Genomic DNA, 9,735 nt, shown 5'->3' with positions numbered 1-9,735 from the left:
CGCTAATTCAACAATGCAGACAATGAAAAGAAAATTGTAAAGGCTCAGACTGGCTTGGACAAAGGATGAACAGATCTAACTTTCTTTGTGTGACTTTTTCTTGGACAATAGGTAAGAAAATAAATCTAATCTAGGGAAACAGGAAATTCTCACCGAGCAACCTAAAACTGATACCACTTGATAGAGGCGAAGGTGTCCCGATGTTTCGATGAGATGGTGGTTATCGTTTCAGATGAGTAGACTTTGACAAACCGACTATGAACATGCGAGGACGTCACGCCTTAGCAATCGCTAAACCAACTCCGAGAGATTATTGACCACGCCGGAGCACGATCAACCTGACCACGAAGGTCTATTTCCTGCAAGCAAACGAAGAACAAGCAAGAAACTAAGATTGCAATCTGGATATTGCGAATATAAGATGAAAGCTTTATTGATCAAGGTGGGTTTCTGTGACGTCTTGGTCTGGTCGTTGAACACAAACGAAGTACGCGAAGTTGCAGCTATGGCGAACTTTTAATCTAAACAAACCCCAGCAAAAAACTACTAGATAGATCTACTTATATAGGAGCAAGGGATGGCGGCCAAAGAGGTGGGAGGACGTCCGAAGGTAGCTTAAAACTAAATCTAGGTCGTACAAGGTTCATGGGCCCAAGTGGAGGTGATGCAACACCTTTAGACTTGTAGTTTGACTCGGATTCTGCTGCAGCGTCAGATTGTCTCATCATTATCTCAACGCTCCGGATTAATTTGAAGGTGAATCCAATTGGGTTGGAAAGTGCACGAAATCTACTTTCCAATAAAAAAGAATCACCCAATTCCGAGTCCGGATGAAAGAGAAATTGACGTTTTGAGTCAGGTATGTCTGTGCAGTCTGAATCTGAGTGCAGAACGTGAGATACTTGGACTCTATCTTCCCTTGTGCTAAATGTGACGTGAGAGAACTTCTTGAAAAGCACCTATACGTCCCTTTCTCCCTTATCATCATATGTGGATTGTACAAAAGTCCCATACACCTACAATTAGACATGGCACAAAAGTCTGTGAAGTATTTTTGTTCTGGATAACATAAATAAATTATTGAATAGTTTGCATTAGAAATCACCTCACAAATATGCACGTATGCAATATTTTTGGTCGTATCCAAGGTAGTCATGTCCTCATCATTCCATCAGGACTATTATTTGATTTTTTGGATTAATTTGTTTCATATAGCTAACTCCAGGTTGAATCTCTCTGTCATTGCAAATGCGAACCTAGTTGTTCCAATATATTGCCATATTATGGTTTTATTTTATTTCTTATTGCTTCATGTTGTTTGCTTTGTTTGAACTGCATTTGTAGCTAGGTTTTTATGTGTTGATTTTATTTTGTTTAGGGGGTTCTAAACCATTAAAGAAAAAACATACTGTTTATAAGAAGCACATAGTATTGTAGACTTATGTTCACCCATTATCCAGAACCTTGATCTGGAGTCCTCCTTCTACATATTTGGTCTTCTTGGAATCAAGCAATAATTACTAAGAAGCACATAACTGATTATTTCTTCTGCCTTAGCTTCATTTCTGTTATGCACACAGGTGTCTAAGGTTTGAATCTCTAGAAGATTCACAGTCAGGTGCCATTGGAGACATATTATGCAAGTGCATGTCTATTGTTATGAGTTTCAGTTTTCGAGTCTATGCAATTCTGAGTGTCCTGCTTTGTATTGTTTAGTACTCCAATAATTTAGGGGATGCCAAATTAAACCATTCTGTTTATACAAAGGCTCATTGAAGCTTCTCTTATAGGTTTTCTACTAATTTGATCTTTTCCTTCGTTGCATTGCAAGGTTATTGCAAGGTTGCTACCAATGCTAATCCTTTCTTGGTACAGTTCAAGTTTGCTATCAAATTCCAAAAAAAACTCTAAACCAGGGATTTGCTGAGAGGGAGTGTCGTAAGGCAAAAATGCCAACTTATTTTCTTCTTCGGTTTCAGTTATGAAGTAATGAATAAATGTGTGTTGTGCTATGCCCGCAGGAAAGAGTTTCAATTAGTTGTTCCAGTCTTTGCATGTACCTTTATGGCCAGTAGGCTTAATTCTTTCAGCTTGTAAACTCTTCGCTGCTAGGTACAGAGTTTATAGTTAACTGAAAACAGGTAACAAAGAGTCACAAGTTCATTTTCGCGTATTGGAGTTGGCGTTCTATTTTTGCTGCAGTTCTTATCAAGCCGTTCTGATCTAACCGACTATGTAGGTACATGTTGTTTCTTATATGCACTTTTTGTAACACCTTGTTACACCTGATGGGATCAAGACTGACCCCATAGACCAACACTTATCTTTCCTGTGCACTTTGTGCTCACTGGTGCGCACCCGGGACCAACTTCCCGGTCGGTCACCCATCCCATCAGGAACGTTCCCTCTTGGCACATGTATGTGTGTCCAGTCCAGCACATGTGTCATGCCGTGTGCCACGACGGGCCACACGCGCCATGCGCCACATGCCCGTGCACCTGACCTGCGCATGTCCATGTAACTGCGAGGGTCAGCTCTGATACCAATTATAACACCCTGTTACACCTGGCGGGGTCAAGGCTGGCCCCATACACCAACACTTGTCTTTCCTACGCACTTTGTCCTCACTGGTGCGCACCCGGGACCAACTTCCCGGTCGGTCACCCATCCTAGAATTACCCCAAGCCAAGCAAGCTTAACTTTGGAGTTCTTTTCAAATGGGCTCCCGGAAAAGAAGGAATTCCTTGTTGATATGAGTAGTCTATCATTCCTATTAAGCCAGGCTCTCACACTTTTTTGCATGTATTTTGTTGAAAAAATATCCTTGAGAGAACAGAGGGGTAAAAAAACTCTAGGTTATTTTATCAAATGAGGGCATGGATGCTTTTACCGAGCTTTAGTTGAAGAGAGAAAATATGATGCAATAGGGTAGCCTCCACAAATTTAGAAATAAGATCCATTAGTCCGCCTTCATCTGCCTGACACGCTTGAGTCAGGATATTGATGATAGGCCTCCTGAATGGTCTAAGCTTCAAAAGTTAAAGATTTTTAGTGTATTTATTCTTCTGTTGATCTTGATTGATATGTCTTACCTTATGCAGGTAAATCATATGCATATGCATGGAATGGCACATACTGGCCTCAGCCTGTACAATATTCATGTAAGCCACACAGACAAGCATGTGAAAGTAGGCATCATTTCCTTCTATTCCCGTTTACTAGAGTGGTTGTGTTCTATCCTTGCAATCATGCTTAGGTTACCTGTAACATTTGTTCATTTCATGTAATAAAAGTTAAATGTCTTTACTGGGAGTGTTAAAGATAGCATTCCCCTTTCATGACGATCTTGCATAAGCGTGTGGTAATCATTGCACTATAACAATGTATTTATTTCTTAATTTGTTGAGATAGCGAGATCGTACTCATTCCAATTATGTAATATAATTACCTTTCTATTACTATTGGTTGATGACAAAATATATGTCATCCTACGTTGTACTTTTCTAGATCATGCATATGAATTCTAGCAACATTTTTCAAAATCAAGCCTTCATTACAAATGTTTAGTTTGTATCGTACTTACTAAGGCAGCCCTTGTTTTAACAATAGACAGACCTGGGGGTATTGTAATGCTGAGGATTTAGCTTATATTTTCTTTTCTCCATAGATGCTGCAGATGGTCAAAATAACACTTTAGTACAGTTGATACATGAGTATTATGAACTAATATCAGCATCCGCGGGGCTCTTCAAGTCTGCTTTGATATTAAACAAAATTGTAGTTCTTATGAACTAACATAGTGCCCTGTATACAAGATACATAGATTGTTGGAATTAAAAATCATAGCCTCAATCACTTCCGAAGCATAATATTGTTGTCTATTTTTTTATCTGTTCACTTTTAACATACTTATTTCCTATGTCGATTAGTATTAATCTGTTCCTTGGTTTATATCTTCTCTAACAGGTTCATTCTTTACTGTCCCATACACACTACATAATCTCAAAGAGTTTCAAAACCGTGGACCACATGAAGATCGAAACCACATGTAAATGTGTTCAGATGCAAGTTCGGCTAATTGGACAAAGTTTGTCCACGCAGCAAGGATTTAAAAACGTGACATGCGTGTCTTTGTTTTTGAAGGCAAAGAAGGCACATTGTGAGCCACTATGCACAACCTTTCATAAGATCAATTAATAAATACTTTATATTTTCATGTTACCTTCGACATACTACATTATATGAAAGATGCCATCTAAGAGTCTCCATGCATGGTATGCCTGAACCATAATGTTATCAGGATTGATAAATATGCCATCTAATCTCCTTCCATACTATTCCCTCTGTAAAAAAATATAAGAGCGTTTAGATCACTCTTTAGTAATCTAAACGTTTTGTCAAGTGATTGCCAATTCTGCAAGACGCCGTGACCACTGCAGCTGTTCCCAGACTAAGGGCATACAGAAGAGTCAGTTTATGTAGTTACTTTGCTTCCAAACAGAGCCAGCTCCCCCTGCTCCTAGCCGCCCCCGTGCCTAGCCGCGCCGGTGGCCACTCCGGCCCCGGCGGCCACCAACAGCCCCTCGCCGGCCGCCTCCCCGGCCCCGGCACCCCTCCCCGATGGACATCTCCCCTCCACCCCCTGGCGGACTGCACCCGGTGCTGCGCTGGCTAGCTTCAAGCCCCTCCTCTGCCGGATCTGGCTCTGTGGCGTCCTCCTACCGCGACGCCGTGCTCGCCTCTCCCACCCCTTCCGCTGGCGACCTGCAGGCCGGCCTCACTCCGCCTCGCCGGCCAGGACCGCGGTCAGAGGTCCACCGCGTCGCCCCGCCGCTGGAAGAGCCGTGGCAGGCGGCCCGAGACCACCGTAGGAAACGTCCGCGCCAGCCTCGTCTCCGGCCGCGCCGCCCCGACGCGCCCTCGCATCCCCGCTCCCCGGCCACGACCAGCGGTGGGTGCCCCCGCTGTCTCTCCCCCGGCCACCCGCTCGTGGACTGCCGCAAGGACATTCGTTGCCGGCGGTGCAGGTTCTTCGGCCACAAGGCGCGTGCTTGCACCGTGCCTCGCGCCTCCCTCCCCGGCCCGGGTCCGGCCAAGCGGCCACGCGCGGCGCCCCCCTCCCCGGTGCCTGCGTCAACGGTTCCGGCCTCCCCGTGTCCTCCGGGCAGGCCTCACCGACCCCGTCGCCGGCCCCCTCCCCACGCTCCTCGTCGACGTCCTCGGCCGCGGCTCCGCCACCACGGCCATCTTCCTCGCCCTCACCCGCGGCGCCACCCCCGCGGCCCTCGTCGTCGTTGTCCTCTGCTGCGGCGTCTTCCTCCTCGGGCACTCCCACCGTGATGTCTGGCCACCCCTCCCTCCGTCCCGCCACCGTGACGTGCTTCCTCCCCCGCTCCGACGAGATCGACGCCGCCGAGATCGCGCTTCAGCGCGCTCTGGTTGCCACGGTTGCCGGCCACCGCACTAGCGTCTCCTGCACCGATGTCACGGGGCTGGTCAGTGGGCGTTTCGACATCCCCGCTAATGAGTTCTCGGTCCACCGGCGCGGCCCGGCACAGTTCCTGATCCGGTTCAGGAACATGGAGGACCGTGCCCGGGTGGCTGCGGGCGTTTGCTCGTGGGCCGCGGTTTCGTCTTCTCATGCACCCTTGGTGCCGCCTCGCCGGCGCCCAAGAGGTTTCACTCCGGTTCAAGGTCGACTTGGAGATCTTTGGCATCCCTGAGCACAGATGGCACCGTTCGTCTACGGTGACTCTGCTCGCGCCGTTCTGCAAGGTGGACGAGCTCGCCCCCGAGACCAGCAGCAGCGCCGACATGTCTGTGTTCCGGCTTTCGGCGTGGACTCCCAACCTAGACTCGATCCCCCGGACCTCTGATCTCTACCTCCCGGAGCAGGAGGCGGTGCTCCCTGATGCCAACTCCGGCGTCGCTGAGCGCTTCGCGCTGGGGGTCCTGCGTTATCAAGTGACCATTCACGTGACACGCTCCACGGATTACCGCCTGCCTGCTCCGGCGCCGCCACCGCCGCGCCCCTCCGACGACGGCAACCCCTTTGACGTGCCTCCATCGCCACCGTGCCCCGCTGCCTGGCCGCGCCACTACGACTTTCCGCGTCGCTCCGGAAACTCTGGTGATGCGCGCCGGCACCGCCCTGGCCCTGGCAACTCCGGCGCCAGCCCGCGCTCTCGTCGTCGGCGCCATCCTCCTCCCCCACCAACAGACTGGCACGGGATCCTTGGGGCCCACCCGCTGCACGCTGACGCACCCCCCCCCCCCCCCCCCCCCCCCCCCGGCCCATGCAAAAAGCCGCCTCGGCTCTGGAAAAAGCTGCCTTGACCACCGCTCCGACGGTGGGACCCGGTCTCCCGCCCCAGCTGTGCCCACGCGGCCTGCCCGCGCCGCTGCTGCTGACTTATTGGCCCCACCAAGACTCTGATGGATATTCCTCCCCTGGCCGCACAGCTCGCGAGGCTTCCATGGACCCACCCCCGCTCCAAGACAAGGAGGATAGCGGGCTGGGCCATGCTACCCCGACCAATGGGCGGTCAGCAGATCAGGAGGTCGTGATCTCCCCTTCCCCTGATTCGCTGCATGCGGAAGCGGATCCCGAGGCCCCTTCTGGCATAATGGCCCCGCCCTCCCCCCAAGTGTCGCGACAGATCGGGACGGATCCAGAGGCCCCCTTGTCGCCAGCCCCACCTTCCCCTGTGGCTTGCACGCGCTCCCCCAGCCAGCTATCGGCTGCGGCCACCCCATACCTGCCAAGTGTTGGAGCCCGGCTCGCCCCGGCCTTGCTAGACCATGCAAGCACCGCTTCGGCTGCCCCCGATGACTGCACTCTGCAGGATTTCATCCTTGGGATCCAACGCCGCGACACACCGGTCCTTCACACCCCGGGCCCCAAGAGGAAGAGAAAGGAGCTCCCGCCCAACTTCACCCCCAGAAGGAGCCATCGGATCGCTAAAAACGACCGTGGATTGAACTCTGAAGCAAAAGCCAAGAGGGTGCTTCTGCTTCGGCTCGGCCTTGTTCGTCACGGCGAGCCCATCTCCACCGTCGCCATGGAACGCTACAGGAAGCTCTTTGAGCAGCCCCTTGTGGAGGACGTTGTCCAAGCCTTCGCGGATTACTACAGTTGGCACATCCCCGTCGGCACCTTGGCCATCCGCGACACCCCCTCGGCGGCGGCGCGAGGCATTGCCGCGAGCTAGCTCCGTTCTGCCAATACCAACGGACCCCCCCCCCCCCCTCTTCCATATGGATTGTAACCTTAAGATAGTTTTCTGGAACGTCCGCGGTCTAAACTGTAGGGCCAAACGTAATGTTGTGCGCTCCGTTATTACTTCGGTCTCTCCCACCATCGTGTGTCTCCAGGAGACCAAGCTCGACACGGTTTCCCTGTCGCTCGTCATCGAGACCCTTGGCCCTTGCTTCGCTGATTTCTTCTCCCTACCGGCTTCCGGCACCCGTGGCGGCATCCTTCTCACTTGGAACCGCAATGAGATCTCCATCTCCAGCCCGTACATTGGGCAACACCACGTCACTGCCCTTGTCTCTACCACCACCGGGGCGCACCCTTGGTGGATCTCCGGCGTGTATGGGCCGCGGGAGGACGGCGGGAAGATTTTATTCGTCCAAGATTTATGGGAGACCCGAGAGACTTGTGCCGGCCCCTGGCTACTTGGAGGTGACTTCAACCTCGTCTCTTCAGCTGAAGATAAGAACAATGGGCGCATCAACAGACGCACCTCGATCCGCTTCCGCCGATTCATCGCGGACATGGAACTTCGAGACGTATACATGCATGGTCGCCGCTACACTTGGTCCAACGAGCGAGACTACCCTACCCTCGTGCGCAACGACAGATTCCTATGCACTTCCGACTGGGACACCTCGCAGCCTAATGCCCATCTTCGATGCCTCGCCACAACTGTCTCAGATCACTGCCCGTTGTTCCTGGATTGTTCCCCGCTCCAGGCAGGCCCTAAACGATTCCACTTCGAGCGCTTCTGGATCAAACTCGATGGCTTCCAGGAGACTGTGGCGGATGCTTGGGCCGGCGTCCACGACCCGGACCCCTTTCGGCGTGTTTATCTCCGCCTAAAACACACTGCGCGCCGCCTCCAGAGCTGGGGTGCGCGTACCATCGGACACGTCTCGCTTCAGCTCTTGATCGCGCGTGAGCTCACTGCTCGGCTGGATGCGGCGCAAGACTACCGCCCTCTCTCCCCCTCAGAAACATGGCTGCGCAAAAATCTCAAGCGCGCATATCTGGGGCTGGCCTCTCTAGAGAGGTCCATTGCCCGCGAGCGGGTCAGGTTCAGATGGCTCAAGGAGGGCGAAACCAACTCTATGTTCTTCAAGATCCATGCAGCCCATAGGCGACACAAGAATCGCATCTTCTCCCTGCGGACTGAGAACGCTACTGTCCATGACGACCGTGACATGGCAGAAACTGCGTTCCACCACTTCTCCTCCCTCTTTGGATCATATTCACCTCGGGAGTTCTCCATCGACCTCGACCAGATCAATGACCGGTCCTTCGACCTTGCCGATCTTGAGCATCCATTCACGGAAGAAGAAATCCTCGGAGCGGTGCGGGCGCTCCCCCGCGGCAAGGCTCCGGGACCCGATGGCTTCACCTCAGAATTCCTCGTTGCCTGCTAGGACACGATCAAGGCTGACATCTGCGAGGTGTTCGACAAATTCTACTCCATGAACGGGCGCAGCTTGCAGCGTCTCAATGAGGCCCTCATCACCCTCCTGCCGAAAAAACAAGACGCCTCCGCTCTCTCAGACTACCGGCCAATCAGCTTGATTCACCTTATTGCTAAGCTCATCGCCAAAGTCCTCTCGCTTCGACTCGCTCCCCGTCTGAGCCAACTCGTGTCCACTAACCAGAGCGCGTTCATCGCCGGTCGCTGTGTGCATGACAATTTCATGCTTGTCCAGCAGACTGCTCGCCAACTACACAACCTGCGGGCGCCTAGGGTGCTCCTCAAGCTCGACATTGCGCGCGCTTTCGACACGGTCTCCTGGCCCTTCATCATCGACGTCCTTCGTCACCTGGGCTTCGGTAGGCGCTGGATCGAATGGATCACCATCCTCCTCTCCACTTCCAGCACGCGCGTCCTCATCAACGGATCCCCCGGCCCCCCGATCACCCTCGCCTGCGGCCTACGACAAGGAGACCATATCTCCCCGATGCTATTCATGATGGCCATCGACGTCCTCAACTCCTTACTTGTGCATGCCCACCGGCGTGGACTTCTGCAGCGCCTCACCGCCCGTCATGCTGCATCGAGCATCTCCCTCTACGCCGACGACGTCGTCGTGTTCTGCCACCACTCCTCCCGTGACCTATGGGTCATCCGTGAGCTGCTGCGCGTCTTTGGGGCGGCATCCGGGCTTTGCACTAACTTCTCGAAGTGCTCGGCCACGCCCATTCATTATGGGGAAGAAGAGATCGCATGCATCCAGAGCGAGCTGGCCTGCGCCGTGGTGGGCTTCCCCATCATCTACCTCGGCATCCCCCTATCCGTGCGGAAGCCATCGGCGTCTTCCTTGCTGCCCATCGTTGAAAAGATGTCCAAGAAGCTATCAACATGGCGCGCAACTCTCCTCTCCCGTGGTGAACGCCTTGCCCTAGTTCACCATGTGTTATGTGCGATCCCCTCACACATCATGGTCGCCATCGCCATCTGCTCTTCGGTGCTCAAGCAGGTCAATCGCATC

The sequence above is a fragment of the Triticum aestivum genome, chromosome 5D, assembly GCF_018294505.1.
Source record: "Triticum aestivum cultivar Chinese Spring chromosome 5D, IWGSC CS RefSeq v2.1, whole genome shotgun sequence".
Lineage (NCBI taxonomy): Eukaryota > Viridiplantae > Streptophyta > Magnoliopsida > Poales > Poaceae > Triticum > Triticum aestivum.
The sequence above is the reverse complement of the archived record's forward strand: the minus strand, read 5'-3'. Positions refer to the sequence as shown.